We start from the raw sequence: 18,041 nt of genomic DNA, 5'->3' as shown, positions 1-18,041 counted from the left end.
TGGCACAGTGGTATCTATGAGATTTCACTGCATCATTTTTGCAGTTTTTTTTTCCCACCTGCACAGAGCAGGCATTAAAAGGAGGCACACCATTATTTATAATGGGCCATCATGTTCTTTGCAGGATTAACACCAACATTTTTGGCACTAATCCTGCAAAGTAGAAAAGGGTAAAAAATGTTGATGTTATTTTCCCTAACCTGCACCATGGTGTGCTGTATGTTTAATATGGTGCACACATGATGGTGTTAGGGGGGCACTAAGGAGCGCAAGAAAAGTAATACTGCATTTAATGCAGCACCACTTTTCCTAAATTTGGGCCATACTGCATTGTGAGCTCTTTGAACCTTTTCCATGCTTACGGTGACCTGGAGCCATCCTCAGCTATGGTGGGCATGTGCAGAGGACAGCTCCACGCAATTCTTGAACCCACCCATGAGAGAAGCTCTGGTTCTCCCCCCGTGCCCTCCCCCACCAGGGGCAATAGTGGAAGCACCAGCCCCAACCTCTCCCCCAGGGATCTGACGATGTCAACGTGTGTGTTGCATACCAACCTCATCAAAACATGCCAGGTACACGCGCCCAGCACGGACAAGGAGGAGGTACGTTTTTTCCCCTGTGGAGGGACTGGGGAAGGCAGAGAAGCACCGAGGTAAAGTAAAGAGTTTTTTTCCTTTCCCCGGTGTCTCTCAGCCATGCATTACTCGTGCAGGATCAAGGGCAGGACCTTGATTTCACAGCAGAAATGCACCAACAAGCCACTGGGGATATTTATTTAGATACACAGTGTGGCTCCCTTGGGCAAGGGTTGCTCCTCATTAATGGGGCAATATTTTGCCCATTTCCTGGGCAGATTGGCCATATTCATAGGTAGACCTGCTCCAAAGGGAGGGGGGGGCAAAAAAACACTAGACACCAGGGATAACTATTTTAGATTTCCGGGAGTGGACCCCAGGGCAAGCGTCACTCCCCATTATTGGTGCATTATTTTACCCCCTCCGGGCAAACAATGATATTAGACCAGTCTCAAGTATAACATTATCTGGCAAATGTGGAGTGGTCCCCCCTTTCTTTTTCCCTCTACTTCCTATGTTCTAACTTTGTGCTGGACTTTGTTTTGCTGGATTTGGTACTCTGGGCACTCTACCACTGCAAGTGCACCCTGTGTAAATTGCATGTGTAGTTGGCTTTTCCATGATTGGCATATTTGATTTAGTTGTAATTCCCTAGTAAAGAGCACAAGAGATGCCCAGGGCCTGTTAATCAAATGCTACTAGTGGACCTGCAGCACTGATTGTGCCACCCACATGAGTAGCCCTGTAAACATCTCAGACCTGCCACTGCACTGCAGTGTCTGTGTGTGCAGTTATGCACTGCCAACTCGACCTGGCAAGTGTACCCACTTGCCTGGTGGAAATCTTCCCTTTTTATACATGTAAGGCATCCCTAAGGTAGGCCCTCTGTAGTTCCATGGGCAAGGTGCAGTGTATGTTAACGGTAGCACATGTACTGATGTGTTGTATATGTCCTAATAGTAAAATACTGACAAATTTGGTTTTCACTATTGCAAGGCATATCTATCCCATAGGTTAACATGGGGACAAACTTTAAAAATCTTTTAAGTGCAGTTTCCCATTGGGAGCAGATAGGGATTTAGAGTTTGGGGTCTCTGAACTCACAATTTTAAATTACATCTTTTGGTAAAGTTGGTGTTTAAATTGTCAGTTTGAAAATGCCACTTTTAGAAAGTGGGAATTTTCCTGCTCAACCATTCTGTGCCTCTGCCTGCTTGTGTATTATACGTCTGGGTCAGACTGACAGTTGGGATGTTTGAATTCCCTCTAGACAGTGACACAAAGGAAGCTGGGGTATAGCCTACATATCCTGATGAGTCTCCTTGCCTAGAGTGGGGAGGGAGGAGCTGACATTTACACCTGAAAGGGCTGTGCCTGCCCTCACACAATGTAGTCTCTAGTCCCTTGGTGTGTGTCTGGAACCAGGCCTGGGCAAGGCAGGATCTTGTAACCAATAGAGACTTTCCTTTGAAGTTTGCCAGCTTCAAAGGCAGAAAGGAGTATAAGCAGTGGACCCAAAACACCAGATTTTTAGGTTACGTCTGGACTCAAGAGGAACCTGTAACAAGAGGAAGAGCTGGAGGAGGAGTTCTGCCCCTTTGCCTGTGACTGTGCTTTGCTGGGATGGCATCCAGTTGCTGCCAACCCTGCCTGAAAGAGGACAAAAACTGGACTTTGTGGTATATTCCTGCATGTAAAGTGTCTGCAAGGGCTTGAATTGAGCTTCCCTCCTGTTTTAAATTCTCAGGGCCATCAAAGACTTCCTCTGCTGAGCCTCCTACCCTGCCATGTGGTGCCCTATCCAGTCCCTGGGCCCTTGAAAGGTGAAGCTGGTGGAACCAAGGCGGAAATGGACGCACAGGATCCGTGCGGGGAAAAATTTGACACACCACTTGCAAAGTGGCTGAGAAATCAATGCACGACCTGCATCATGCATCACCTGCATCGCAGCTAGAAAAATTATGCAACACGCGCTTGCGGCTGCTGAAATCGACGCAACCCCCATTCAGTGTGGTCCTCCATCACTGTGCAGTGGATTTCGCAACCATCATCGCTGGGCGTCTAAATCAACGTGAACCTGCCCGGATCCGAGGATCCCATCCTAAAATCGACACATCGCTCTCTTGTGGGAGAAAAAAATGATGCATTGTCTACCTGACCGGAGAAGAAACAATGCACGGCCTCAGTTGCGAGAAAGGAATGGACACATCACTGACTTTTATGGTGCACGCTTGCCTGTATGGCTTTATTTTTGATGCAGATAAAGTACTTTGTGTAACATCAGCGCATCAATTGTTTTCAATGGAGTAAGACTCTTTTTAATTAAAAAATTCATAACTTTACTTGTGTATGTTGGATGTTTGTCATTTTGGTCTTGTTTGATTTAGATAATTATTGACTTTTTTTCCAAACTGGTGTGGTGCCACTTTTGTAGGGTTCTCCCTGTATTATTGTGTTCGTACAAATACTTTACACATTTCCTCTAAGATAAGCCTAACTGCTTGTGCCTGAAGTACTGGGTTTTTCAGAACCCAGCGGTGCCAGGGAACACACCCTAAGACTTCGAGTCCTTCCTGTTTCAGACTACAGAAACACAGAGTCTTCTTGGTGAAGTCAATGATCTTGTTTATTGGCTGCAGCCAGTAACAGGTATCCTAGAAGTACAACACGGTGTATATTCTCAGGAGACTGCTCCCTTTGCAAAGCTAACCTTCTCTTTTATACAAAATATTATGCTTTAGGCAAACATTCCTTATTTTACAGTTGACCATTCACATATTTTCACCACAAAGAAATAGCAGGTTTATGATGACAAGCCCATATTTCAGTTTGTCCAGCCCTCAATCATTTACCCGGCAAGGCTTAGTACTTTCATCAGATATCGACGGACCCCCAATATAAACGGGCACCTCCTCCTTGTAAAGCAAGTCATAAAGAAAGAAACAGAGACAGGTGTGTGTAAGATTAGGCATGGTTTGTGTGTGATGAAAGGTTTATGATGTGTTGTGCCTTGATACTAATCTCATTCGGCCACTGGGAAAGAAACTGGCCGAACAGGTTTGGCTTCAGGCAGTGGAGTCAGCTTGCCCAGGTCACAGAGGAGTCAGCAAAGGTGTACGTGTCCTTCAGACTCGTTTTCAGCATTAGACATTGGCCTATGTGAGGGCAATCACAAAATGGCTGTCGTTTAAATGGAACACGAGGGTGCAAGACGGAAACTCTGATATTCGGGTGATTTCGTTACCTGAATATGAATACAATGCTTGTGCATACTATTCTAATCATTCTCGGTCTGCTTATACCAAAATCGTTGTGATACGACGATGTTTATAACACGGGTCCAGAATTTTCAGTACCACAGACCTTCCTTTTGCCCTTACATAGGCAATAACCTATACTGACGCTAATCTGAATCCAGGTCTATATTCATAAAGTCGTTGAGATGTTGCTGTAGCATCATCCTATTACTTAGCTCGTCCCTTGATACAGGTTTCCTTACACACGATGTAGCACAGAGGCCACATATTGCAGGAGCACACTGTACACACAGACAGGACAGGAAAAGAATGGCTAAGATCATCCCAATGACTATCAGAGTCTTCCATCCCCAGGCGGATATCAGCTCCCAGAACCACCCCATCAATGACCAATCTCCTTTATCCATGTGAATAGACTCAGAGATCTTATGCAGTTTGGAAATGGCCTGGTAGACTGTCGGAGCGTTATCTGGGATGAAAACACAGCAACTTGATTGGATCACTTTACATTCCCCACCTCGGTCTGCAAGTATGACGTCTAATGCGACCCTGTTCTGAAGAGTCATAAGGCGATCCGACTGGAGCTCAGCAGTCAAATTACCAAGGGCACCGGCGGTTTCACCTACCGTGGATTCAACCACCTTTGTCAATTGCCTTATGTTCCTGCTGTTAACCATAGGGCCCCAAAACGGCAGAAAACCCTTTGCGAAATCTCCAAATTCTTGTCCTGCAGTGTCTTCTTTACTTATGACACCTCGAACTATCCTTGTCTTATGGTAATCTGCCGCGGCCGTGTAGGTGGGAGGTAACAGGAACGAAACAAAACATGTGCCTGAGAAGTCAGGAGGCAACCATGTATAGGCTCTATTATGGCAGATGAAATAGGTACCCTTAGCTGCTAAGAACGAAGGAGAAGTCTGAGACGCAAAAACATATGTTTCAGTGCAGATACTTTTCCCTAACTGAGCTCTGGGATTCTTGCCATTACCTTGCAGACATAGGTGACCCTGATGGGGTGCAATCCAAATCGGGGAGGATCTCTTTGCTCGCTGGTTCCCACTCAAAGTAACTCCATATCCTGTTATGTTCCATCCAATATATGCTAGTGTCTCATCTCTCGGGATAGTCTCATAGGAAATATTTTCCCTAATCATATCTACTTTACCCTTAGCTAGAGCACTATTCTTAGGATTATCTTTCACAGAACGTAGGGGGTTGGCTTCATACGCGTATATGAACACCGTTCTATATGCCCACACAGAACCATTATGGCTGAAAGGCAGGACCAGATATGGGATACCTTTATCAGTAGTATGGGGCATAAGACCACACACCCAACAGTTAGTTGTGTTCACTACTAATTGGTGTTGGTGTAGAAGCTGAATGAATGAATTGTTGGCAAACTCTAATCTTCTGGCAGACTCGTGTTCAGGCAGGGGGTGAAAAGAATGCGAGGAAACAGTAGAAGGAGGTATGGGCTGAGTAATGGGTGCAAATGTCACTTGAAAAGAGAATAAAACATATCCTATTAAAAACGTCATTACACTAAGCAACATGAAAATACATAATATCAAAAATCGTTTCTTTGTCATTATTATACCCATTCTGGCTTTAAAGTCCATCTGTCTGGCAGGTCTCTCATTCTTGAAAAACTCCATCCTCTCTAATTGCTGCTCGTGGTGGTAGGGTGTTCTATGCTAGGGAATGCTTCTGTCAGTCTAGGGCAACTCCCTTAGACCGACCAGAACTGTCGAACTAACGTCTTCAGCTGCACTCCAAAGACTTGGGCAACCACGACCCTACAGCTGAACCCGGATGGCGGTTCGAAAAAAAAAAAAATAAGAAAGTTTCTCAGATGAGAGAGACTCACTTTAAAAAAAAAAAATAGCAAAGGAACGGGAAAAAAATTATTTGTCCTTAGTTCTTGGTCTCAAATTATAACGGCTTTTTCCAGGTACTGTCTGGTTCTGGAACAAGAGTTCAGGCTCTGTAGTGTTCAATCGAATTGACGGTGGCACAGCTTCTTGCAAATTATTGTCACTTTCTCGTTCAGAAATTGTTCCTTTTACACGTGCATCGCTAAATGGCAAAAAACGAGGCACAGTCTCAGTCTCAGAGTCAGCGATCCCCTCCTGGACCCACCGGTCGTGCGGTAGAGGAAAAGGTACCCTCTTGCAGTGTACGCCGTGGATCCAGTTCTTTTTCCCTTCCACTCGAACAGCTGATCTTGTTGAGAGAAGGACGAGGTAAGGGCCGGTCCAACGGGGCTGGTCATTCTTTGTCCGCTGGAAGTTCTTGACCAGCACCCATGATCCAGGATCGATAAGATGTCCTGGAGCTTCAGAGACCTGAGGCAGAGTATCGTGAACCTGTTGGTGTAGAACACGCAATTTAGCCGTCAATTAATACAAATAATCAAGCAGTACAGGGTGTTCGATCTCACTGAATTTTGTTGGTCTTGGCACTCCCCATATGTTGGCCGGGCGGCCAAACACAATTTCATGGGGACTAAGTCCCACTCGCGAATGCACAGTCATTCTTGTTGATAGGAGTGCTAGAGGCAGAGCGTCAGGCCATTTAAGACCAGAGCTCGCTTGTATCTTTGCCAACTTCAGTTTTAGTGTGCCATTATAGCACTCTACTAGTCCAGCTGATTGGGGGTGATTTGCAGCGTGGAATTTTTGCTGGATACCTAGCCCTTCACATACTCTTTTCATCACTCGATCCACAAATTCACTCCCATTATCACTCCAGACCATTCTCGGCATTCCAAACCTAGGGAAGAATTCTTTGACAAGGGCTTTAGCTGTGGATAAGGCAGTGTTGTCTTTTAAGGGATATGCTTCTACCCATCTTGAAAAAGCACAAACAACAACGAGTACGTATTTCAGATTGTTGCACCTTTCCATGTGGATGAAATCTAGCTTAAAAACCTCGAACGGATACGTTGGAGGCGCAAAATGACCAGCTGGAGTTGGGGTTCCCCTACCAGGATTGTATTTCAGACACACCATGCAATTCTTGACCACATTCTCTGCACATTTAGGAATTCCAGCATTTTGCCATACTGGAGCCAACAACTTACAAATCCCTTTCACACTGATATGGGCCATTCCATGAGCCATTGTCACCACTGCAAGCACATACGCATCGGGTAATAACCATGCCTGATGTTCTGACAAGTCAACCCAACAACCATTTTCATCCAATTTACCCGTACTTTCTTTCCACACACTCAACTCTTTTTCTGAAGCTTCAGCTTGAATAGACTTCACACCCTCTATCGTATCTTCACATATTCCAACGTCACCAACCCATCTTGCAGGGCCTGCAACATACATTCGATTCATCACATCTTTTGCTGTTTCTTTTGCGATTTCGTCAGCAAATGCATTGCCACGACCGACATCATCAGTAACCTTCTTGTGTGCACTTCATTTCACAATCACAACTTGTAATGGCAAGGTCAGTGACTCAAGAAGCTCATTCACCAACTGACCATGCTGAATTTTAGTTCCATGCGAAGTCAGGAACCCACGTTCTTTCCACAATCGTCCAAAACTATGGGCCACACCAAACGCATACTGGCTGTCGGTATATATGGTCACTTTCATTCCTTTCGATAACGCACACGCTCTCGTAAGTGCAATCAGCTCTGCTGCTTGAGCTGATTTATGTGGTATACGTGCAGCTTCAACAATCGTATGGAAAGTTGTGACAGCATATGCTGCAGTCGTATCACCATTCGGAAGCTTGAAGCATGAACCATCCACCCATAAGGTACCATCACACTTTACAAGAGAAGTATCTTTAAGATCTACTCTCCCTTTCGTTTCTTCTTCTGTCCTAAGAAAACAATCATGTTGTTCAACATCATCTGTCTCTACTGAAATCGGCAATAACGTGGCTGGATTCAACGTATTGCACCTCTTTATGTGCACATGACTCGCTAACAGTGTCAACTTGTAACCTGACAATCGAGCACTAGTTAAATGCTGTGTCTTGGTCCTGTTTAACAACGTATCCACTGCATGTGGAACCATCACAATCAACATATTATTCATCACTAACCCAGCAGACTGTCGAATAGAAACAGCTGCTGCCGCTGTGGCTCTCAAGCAACTCGGCAATGCTTTAGCTACCGGATCCAAAGTCGACGAAAAATATGCGCATGGGCGCTGCTTGTCTCCAAAAGACTGTGTCAGCACTGACAATGCACAACCCTCTTTCTCATGGACATACAGTGTAAAGGGCTTACTGTAGTCGGGGGTACCCAACACAGGAGCCGAACACAATGCATTACGCAATTCGGAAAAACTTTTCTGACAATCTTCAGACCACGGAACGGGGTTCGGTGTATCTTTATAGGTCAATGCTACCAAAGGTTTGGCCAGCAAAGAAAAATTCGGTATCCATTGTCTGCAGTATGATGTAATGCCCAAGAAAGCACGTACTTCTCTCTGTGTCCTTTCGCACACTCAATTTTGCAATTGCCTGAATTCTTTCTGAGGTCAGTTTCCTTCCCTCCTTCGATAAGAGATGACCTAAGTAGGTCACTTCTTGTCGACAATATTGCAGTTTTGAAAGGGACACTTTGTGATGTAAATCAGACAAATGACGCAACAACAACAACGTGGCTTCTTTACAAATCTCTTCAGTATCTGTAGCGACTAGCAAATCATCAATGTACTGAATAAGGGTAGCGCCGTCAGGTAAAACAATTGCATCAAGCTGTGTTTTTAAAGCCTGACTATGGTGGTCATTCTGACCCTGGCGGTCATGGACCGCCGGGGCCAGGGTTGGCGGGAGCACCGCCAACAGGCTGGCGGTGCCCCGCAGGGCATTCTGACCGCGGCGGTTTGGCCGCGGTCAGATGCGGAAAACCGGCGGTCTCCCGCCGGTTTTCCGCTGCCCTTAAGAATCCTCCATGGCGGCGCAGCTCGCTGCGCCGCCATGGGGATTCTGACAGCCCATACCGCCATCCTGTTCATGGCGTTTCGCCCGCCAGGAACACGATGGCGGTATGGGTTGTCGTGGGGCCCCCGTAAGAGGGCCCCACTTTGTATTTCAGTGTCTGCTTTGCAGACACTGAAATACACGACGGGTGCCACTGCACCCCTCGCACCTTCCCACTCCGCCGGCTCAATTCTGAGCCGCCGTCCTCGTGGGAAGGTGTTTTGCACTGGGCTGGCGGGCGGCCTTTTGGCGGTCGCCCGCCAGCCCAGTGCAGAACCCAAAATACCCTCAGCGGTCTTTCGACCGCGGAGCGGTATTTTGGAGGGGGGAACTCTGGCGGGCGGCCTCCGCCGCCCGCCAGGGTGAGAATCACCCCCTATATATTGATGGACTTTCACAGTAGCCTTGAGGAGCACGTTTAAAGCGGAAACTTCGGCCTCCTAAACTGAAGCCAAAAATATCCCTGCTCTCCTCTGCAATCGGAATGCTGAAGAAAGCATTCTTTAAGTCGATCACCGAAAACCAGGTGGCGGAAGCTGGAATCATAGTCAATATGGCAGTGATATCAGGAACAACTGGAAACTGTGGCACAACTATTTTATTTACCTCTCTACGATCAATCACAAGCCTGTAAACAGGTGGCTTATAGGGGTCAGTACGTTTCAAAACAGGCAAAACAGGACTATTACAAACGTTGCCTCTTGTCTCTTCAATTACATCTTTTTCAATTAAATCATAAATGATCGCTAGCAACGCCTTTTCACCTTCACTAGAGATCTTGTATTGTTGAATGCGTGGTAATTTAACATTGGCTTTCAATGTCACAACATAAGGCGGTATTTCCAACAGACCCACGTCATTAGGACCAGTAGCCCAAATGGTATCAGGAAGAAACGACAATTCGGTCGGAAGTTTATCCTTCGACAAATACATTGGAGAGACCAATTTCCTACCCAGTGTAAGTTGTACTCCCGAAGGAGAACAATATAATGTTGCATACAATCTTTTCAACAAATCCAATCCTAACAAGTTTTCACCACAAACTGTCGTCAGAATAAGGGGTGCTTCCAATTCACAAGGTCCAACAGAAAGGGACATAGGACTAGAAATCGGGTTCCTAACCGGGGCGCCAGAAAAACCTACTGAAACATTCATCTCGCCAGATAAAGGTGCGCCAGGGAGTTTTGAGTGCATAATAGAACTCTTTGTAGCACCAGTATCCAACAGAAAAGGCTCCGACACACCTGATGTAATCACCTTAACATAAGGTCCATTCTGATCAACTGGAACTAAAAAAACTCCCTCCCTTCGTCTATGGCTGTCCTAGCGATTATTACCTTCCAGATTCTCATCTTCTGCATAGTAGTCGTCAGCATAGTACTGAGCCATCCTACCAGACGTGTTATGTTGCTGGTCAAAACTATTCATTGAGTTTTGAGACGGAAAGGAACGCGTGTTCTGGGGGAAACTTCCACGTCCTCTACCTCTAGGAGCTTGTTGAACACCTCGACCTCTTGCGCCAAAAGCACCATTCGTACGCTGCAACAAAATAGGACAACTATACTTAAAATGACCCTCGTCTTTACAATATGAACACTGATTTGGACCTACAGGAACACGTGGTTGAGAAAACTCGAACCTTTGCGAGTTTCTCTGGAACTGTTGAGGTGGCGGATACGCCTGTTGTAAAAGAACCTTCGTCTTTAATTCTTTAGTTTTCTTGTCTGCTCTATCCTTCTCATCTTTATCCCCATTTTCGTAGTACGGTGCAGTAGCCAATATTTGTGCTGAAGAGGAAACGGCCCAAGAACTCTCTGAATCCTTCAATTTCTTACACAGCTCTGCAAGCAAATTGTGCACAAACTTGTTGACAAACAACCGTTGACCACCTTCTCTACTCATATCTTGACCACTGTGGTCGATAAACGTTTCCTCAAACCTGGTGAAGAAATCAGACACTGTTTCATCTTTCTTCTACTTACACGCAGATAGTTTATCCCAATTCACGCGCATCGCAGGCATTAAAAGTCTTCATGTAAGTAATGATCCTAGTAGGCAGTTCTGCTACCAAAGGCTCAGGCTTGGCACCACCAACTTGTCTATCATTTGCAGCACTAATATTAGCCCATGAGTCACCTAACTCTTGTGCATGATCTGTATGGCGAATCAATCCCCACAAAGGCTGTGGAACAACATTCCCAAATAACATGTCTATGTCGGCTAAATTCATAATGCATGAGTCTGCAGTCTGTGATAATTCCTAATAATACCCTGCAGGGTTTTTACGGGGATCAGGCAAAGTCTGCTTAAGGGCTAAAACTTCAGCTTGCTTCCACGGAACATGTACCCAAACACGCTGAAAATGAGCTGGGACAGCATCAATGTGATTAGCATCATCAGCCTCAACAGCGTCCTTCCATACCGGAGGGACTTCTCTCATGTCGCACCTTTTTTTTTAACAGAGGAGTCATGTTGGAACAATGACTGAGAAGGATCCTTATTCCTAAAGGACAACAACGTCGCAACTGCTGTCTCAACATCGGGACCCACTATCGTGCCCTTTGCAAACTCAAACCGTACACGGCACAAATCAGGCGGATTTGTTTCCAAATCATTATCTTCCAATTCTTCACAAAGGAAAGCACACATTTTCTCAAAAACGTATCTTTGTTTTGGTGCTCCCCATTGACGGAAGACATCCATAACAGACTCTACATCGTATCTTAAAGGGTAAACAACCCATTTACGTGCCATACGGTCCAACATTTCTTTCTCTTGAGATTTAGGCAGTTGACTACGCGACTGTTTACGCTCCGAATCTGGGGTCACACCAGACGACCCAAAGAGAGGAAATATAAGGCTGGCAACAGTATCTGTCACTCTCTGTCGGACAGAAGGAGAAGTTGATGAAAGAACAGGAGGAAAAACAGAGGGAGGCAAGGCAGACGCAGAAGCAGACGCAGAGGCAGTATCAGGAAGAACACCAGAAGAGGCAGTCGATGTAGTACATAAAGTCGTAGGAGGTACAGATGGAGCAGGTAGCGAAGTCGGCGGCCCTTGAAGGGGCTGCGCCATAGTAGTAGGAGCCAACTGAAAAGGAGCTGGCGGCTGTGGAAGAACCTGAGGCACAATAACCGGAGGTTGCACAGCTAAAGGTTGCGGAGGTGCTGTAGCATTCTGCGCATAAGGGGGTGGCGAACTCAACAAGTGTGACATTAAAGGATCTTTCTCAAGTTCTTTTGCTGCATCTTGCTGAAGAAGCGGAAGAACTGGATAACATTTATCGGTCACCAATTTACGTTGCCTGTGCAACTGCTCATTCATCTGTTCTTCTTCATCATCTTTAAACTGCATGGCAGCTTGCATTATCGAGATACCCTCTTCCCTCTTATTTCTCTTTGCTAATTTAATTTCCTTCTGTTTGGCTTCCTTACGCCATAAGCGGAAAGAGTCAATCATCGCCGGCCGGGCTTTCTTCTTAAAAAGTTTAACCTCCAGATTATTCAGAATCTCTGTGTCAAAACTACCATATTGGGGCAATTTTAAATCACCATCTTTCCTGGTGTATCGGATCCATACTTCATTATATATGATGGGGCCTATGCCATGTTTCACATATAGTTCATAGGTTGGAGTTCCAATCGGAGGAACCGGACACGAGTCCTCCAATCGGGAATCCCTATTATAACCAAGACAAAACAAATTTCCATATCTGCTAAGACCAGGCATCTTCGCTCTCTAGTCTAGCTTCAAACTTCAAAGGATTATCGAATACGATAGTCTCGTGAATACACGAATCCCTCGGCTTTGGTACTTGCAAGTTCCAAATCAAAGATCCCAAGGGGATACCAAACTAAGAACCAAACTAAGGACTGGGAGACGCTCCACTTATACTTAACTGAGGTATCGATGACGTCACCAGAAGACTCGTTTATCGTTTCGCTCTACCAAATCATCAAGGGTCCAAAACAGGGCGATAGTCAGGGCAGCAGTCCTTCGTAGCCGTCGGAAAGCGGGGAACCTCTCAGCAAAGACTTTCGGACCACGTCGACATACAGGGGTCGATGAAGTGGGGGCCTTCCTCCAGAATTTTCACACGAAGCTCCTCACGAACCTCTGGCTTGGACCGGTACCGCTGAAATCGCCCCACGTTGGGCGCCAACTGAAGTACTGGGTTTTTCAGAACCCAGCGGTGCCAGGGAACACACCCTAAGACTTCGAGTCCTTCCTGTTTCAGACTACAGAAACACAGAGTCTTCTTGGTGAAGTCAAAGATCTTGTTTATTGGCTGCAGCCAGTAACAGGTATCCTAGAAGTACAACACAGTGTATATTCTCAGAAGACTGCTCCCTTTGCAAAGCTAACCTTCTCTTTTATACAAAATATTATGCTTTAGGCAAACATTCCTTATTTTACAGTTGACCATTCACATATTTTCACTACAAAGAAATAGCAGGTTTATGATGACAAGCCCATATTTCAGTTTGTCCAGCCCTCAATCAATTACCCGGCAAGGCTTAGTACTTTCATCAGATATCGACGGACCCCCAATATAAACGGGCACCTCCTCCTTGTAAAGCAAGTCATAAAGAAAGAAACAGAGACAGGTGTGTGTAAGATTAGGCATGGTTTGTGTGTGATGAAAGGTTTATGATGTGAGTCAGCAAAGGTGTACGTGTCCTTCAGACTCGTTTTCAGCATTAGACATTGGCCTATGTGAGGGCAATCACAAAATGGCTGTCGTTTAAATGGAACACGAGGGTTCAAGACAGAAACTCTGATATTCGGGTGATTTCGTTACCCGAATATGAATACAATGCTTGTGCATACTATTCTAATCATTCTCGGTCTGCTGATACCAAAATCGTTGTGATACGACGATGTTTATAACACGGGTCCAGAATTTTCAGTACCACATGCCAAGTTACCAAGGGGGTGAGCAGCGGTTATCCTAGGTGTGTATCTTCCTTATCCTGACTAGATTGAGGGTCCTTGCTTGGACAGAGTGAATACTGACTGCCAGCCAGAGACCTCATTTCTAACAATTACCATATGTAATTCCTCTTTAAAGGTTATATTTGTCAAATTGATTTTCTTGTGAACCCATTCTGTCTTTCAACACACATATACCCCATGAACCAACATAATTGTCTCCCAGAATATTTGGTATAAATTATACTCTAAGGGGCATATTTATACTCCATTTGCGCCGGAATTGCGTCGTTTTTTTTTACGCAATTCCGACGCAAAACTAACTCCATATTTATACTTTGGCGTTAGACGCGTCTAGCGCCAAACTACATGGAGTTTGCGTCATTTTTTAGCGTGGACACCTACTTTGCGTTAATGAGATGCAAGGTAGGCGTTCCCGTCTAAAAAATTGACTCCGAGGCATGTGCGCCGTATTTACACTCCCGGGCAAAATTCACGCCCGGGAGTGGGCGGGTCCAAAAAAATGACGTACGGCCGCTTTTGCGCCGTTTTTTAGCGCCTGGAAAAGGCAGGCGTTAAGGGAGCTGTGGGCTCTGAAGGAGCCCAGAGGTGCCCTCCCATGCCCCCAGGGACACCCCCTGTCACCCTTGCCCACCCCAGGAGGACACCCAAGGCTGGAGGGACCTATCCCAGGGACATTAAGGTATGTTCCGGTAAGTAATATATATTTTTTTTTTTGTGGCATAGGGGGGCCTGATTTGTGCCCCCCTACATGCCACTATGCCCAATGACCATGCCCAGGGGACAGAAGTCCCCTGGGCATGGCCATTGGGCAAGGGGGCATGACTCCTGTCTTTGCTAAGACAGGAGTCATTTCTATGGGGGTTGGGAGTCGAAAAAAATGGCGCAAATCGGGTTGAGGCGAAAAATTTGCCTCAGCCTGACTTGCCCCATTTTTTGACGCCCAAGCTCCATATCCCCCTAAGCCGGCGCTGCCTGGTGTACGTCGTTTTTTTCCATGCACACCAGGCAGCACCGGCGGCTAACGCTGGCTAACGTCATTGATTAAATACGGCGCCCGCATGATGCTTCAGAATGGCGTTAGCCGGCGCAAATTTTTTTGACGCAAAACTGCGTTAGCGCAGTTTTGCGTCAAAAAGTATAAATATGGCCCTAAGTCCTACGAGTATTGTTGCCACTAAAACTCCTATGCTTTCATGGCACTAGAAATTCTAATCCCTCCGCCTAAGGGATAACACAGGTACCATGACACCGATACCATAACACAGGTATCAGCAGCACTGCAATGACTCACCTGGTGGAAAAATGTTAATTGCTTTAGCCTGGTCAGTTTGGAGGAAATCACTCCAGAACCTTGTTCAACATCTTGATTGCTCTTCATGGCATATGCACAAATTTGCAGATTCACTTTAAATCTATGTTACAACTTCCCTTACTTGTTTCAATATTTGTTCTATCAAATCAAGGCACCTAGAAATTGGACAGTTAAATTACACATGACACACAGTATAATATCAATAAGACTGCAGGTAGTGCTGTACTGATGACTAGGGACATGGAGAGAGGCTGCAGCCAATTGGATGTTGCTCTGGTGTTAGCAATACATGTTTAGTGATTATCCTTGTCAGCACAGAATATGAATGAGACAGAGGCAGCACCAAGGCTAAGGTTTACTGATAAAAACCCAATAACAAAGTTGATAACAGAGTTGGTCAAAATCCTTATGCATAGCAGCACAAAGAGTACCACTTGTCTTCTAGTTTCATTATCAGCAGAGATCACCTTAGCTCTAAATGAATACCAGTAGCACCTCCCATGAGCTCTAACAGGGAAATCATGATGGAAGTGCAAAGTAGGTAGGGCAATTGTATTGGGCGTGCATGTACACCAGTGAAGGTACCTGAGGTGAGGTTCAACAGAAGTTAATGACCTGGTCTCAGTGGGTGTGTCAATGTATAAATATGTATGTGTGCGCGTGCACATACGTGCACACCCACAACAACCTATTGGTGAGAACTGTGGTTAATATCATGGTACACTTTAATATTACATATTGTTCTGTAAAAACTACGCTTTTATATGGGGTGCATATGGAAAATGCTTTAGAAAAGTGAAGCATTGAGACATTTTTTCTTCTGATATCTTCAGAAGAGCATTTGATAAATTGTTTCTTAAAAGGTTCAAGGCCTACTTGCTGCACTCACCTACTCCACACAATATGAGGAAAGGAATGGACATTTTCCAGGCTGCTTTTGTTTTTAGTCCAGATAGAAAGTAAGGTGAAAAGTACAATGTATTAGTAGTGAACCTTTACTGAGAGAGAGGTCTCCCTTAATATTCTAAAAATTGCACAAAATCCTCATTTACATCTGCATGCCTAGATCCTTGTACTCTTTTTTTTGGTGAAAAAAGAAAGGGCCTAGTTTCATGGTTTTGTCAAGTCTATGAGAGCTGACGCTTTCTTTCAAAGAGGAGAATCTACACTCATTTGATCATACACCTCATAAATTTCCATCACTAGGAGACACAACCCAATTAACAAAGATATATTTTGTGAATTAGTGTGTAGTATTGCTAACTTAGATGTGACTTATCTACTCATAGAAAATAGCACTGTGATTCCAATCGTCTATGAAGCGATTTGCCACTTTTGCAGACATGTATAATGTTCAATGATCTCTCTAAGGATCCATCCCTTAACTAATAAAACATTGAGTATGACAGGTGGGCACTCATAGACACCAGATTAGAAATTATGGGCCAGATGTAGGAAGCCGTTTGCATGGTGCGAAAATCGCAGTTTGCGCCATGCAAACAGCCTTCTACGATGCACATTCACAATTTGCGAGTCGGTACAGACTCGCAAATTGGAAGGGGTGTTCCCTTCCTATTTGCGACTCGCATCGCAATGCAGAATTCCTTTGTGACCGCGAATTCGCAGTTACCACCAGTGTCACACTGGTGGTAACTCATTCGCAAAAGGGAAGGTGTCCCCATGCCTACACTGAAAAAACGAAACCAAATGGTTTAGTTATTTTTTTTATTTTGCAACTCGTTTTCCTTTAAGGAAAACGGGCTGCAAAATAAAACAAATAAAAACTACTTTATTGAAAAAGCAGTCACAGACATGGAGGTCTGCTGACTTCAGCAGGCCACCATCCCTGTGAGTGCAGGGACTCGCTATGGGGTCGCAAAATGCGACCCACCTCATTAATATTTCTGAGGTGGGTCTTTGCGACCCCATAGCGAGTTGCAGACGGTGTCTGAGACACCGTTCTGCATCCGAATTCGCGATTCGGAAATTGCGAGTCGCACCGACTTGCAATTTCCGAATCGCAAATTCGGACCTTGCTACATCTGGCCCTAAATCCTCAGGCCTTGAAAAAGACATCTTCAAGAGAATGATGCTACAAAATATTATACTTCTAAAATTAGAGCACATGCCCTACCATGGCTACAATTGTTTATGGAGGATGAAAAAATATTCTGTAATGTTTGTACTGTTACTACTCATCCCACAATGTAACCCTGTATTGTCCCTTTGCCTTCTCAGTTCCCGCTAAATTCTGTTGACTGTCATGTGACAGAGTTTTTTTCTTGAGCACAGATCATCAACTATATGTTGGCAAGCACGAGTAGGAATTGGCACCCCCCGGCATGATTATCAGGTTCTAGGATGGCACACAGCAAGATTTTCCCAATGCTTGAGGTCAAAACCGTTCCTGTTGAGAAAGCTGCCACTCGAGTGGAAGATCTTATCGAGCTGCAGTAAAACCAACTTGAGCAGCAGTGCCCTTTGTGGTACCATGTGGTGCTGCTTGCACTGATTTCTCATGCGGAACAAGCTCCTGGTACTAAAAATCAGCATGATGTACTGATTTGTGCCTGGTTAGCAAACTTTGCAGATTCTCACAGAGTTTTTATACAACTCTGCAAATTCCCATAGTGTGAAACTCCACCAGTTCTGTCCACTGCTACTAAAGTCTCCATCCAACCACCATCTTTCATCATAAGATCTTAATAACTGATTCTGTTTCAGCTTTTCAGGTAATTCTCATCTATCTGATAGCAGATGTTTATCAGGGAACTCTTTATACTTTTATTTGGCCAAGATATAGATTTTGAAGGAAGAAGCATCCATCTTTTGCAAAGAAAACAGGCATACCGTTGTGGTCCTCGACCCCATCCAGGTAGTAACTTATCTTACTTAGTCATTAATGGGAATAGTGAATTTCTCAAGATAGCTTAAATGTGTTATGTGAACTGAGTTGGATTTCATCATCTTCACATCTTTACATTC

Source organism: Pleurodeles waltl, chromosome 1_1 (assembly GCF_031143425.1).
Source record: "Pleurodeles waltl isolate 20211129_DDA chromosome 1_1, aPleWal1.hap1.20221129, whole genome shotgun sequence".
Lineage (NCBI taxonomy): Eukaryota > Metazoa > Chordata > Amphibia > Caudata > Salamandridae > Pleurodeles > Pleurodeles waltl.
Note: the sequence above shows the minus strand (reverse complement) of the source record.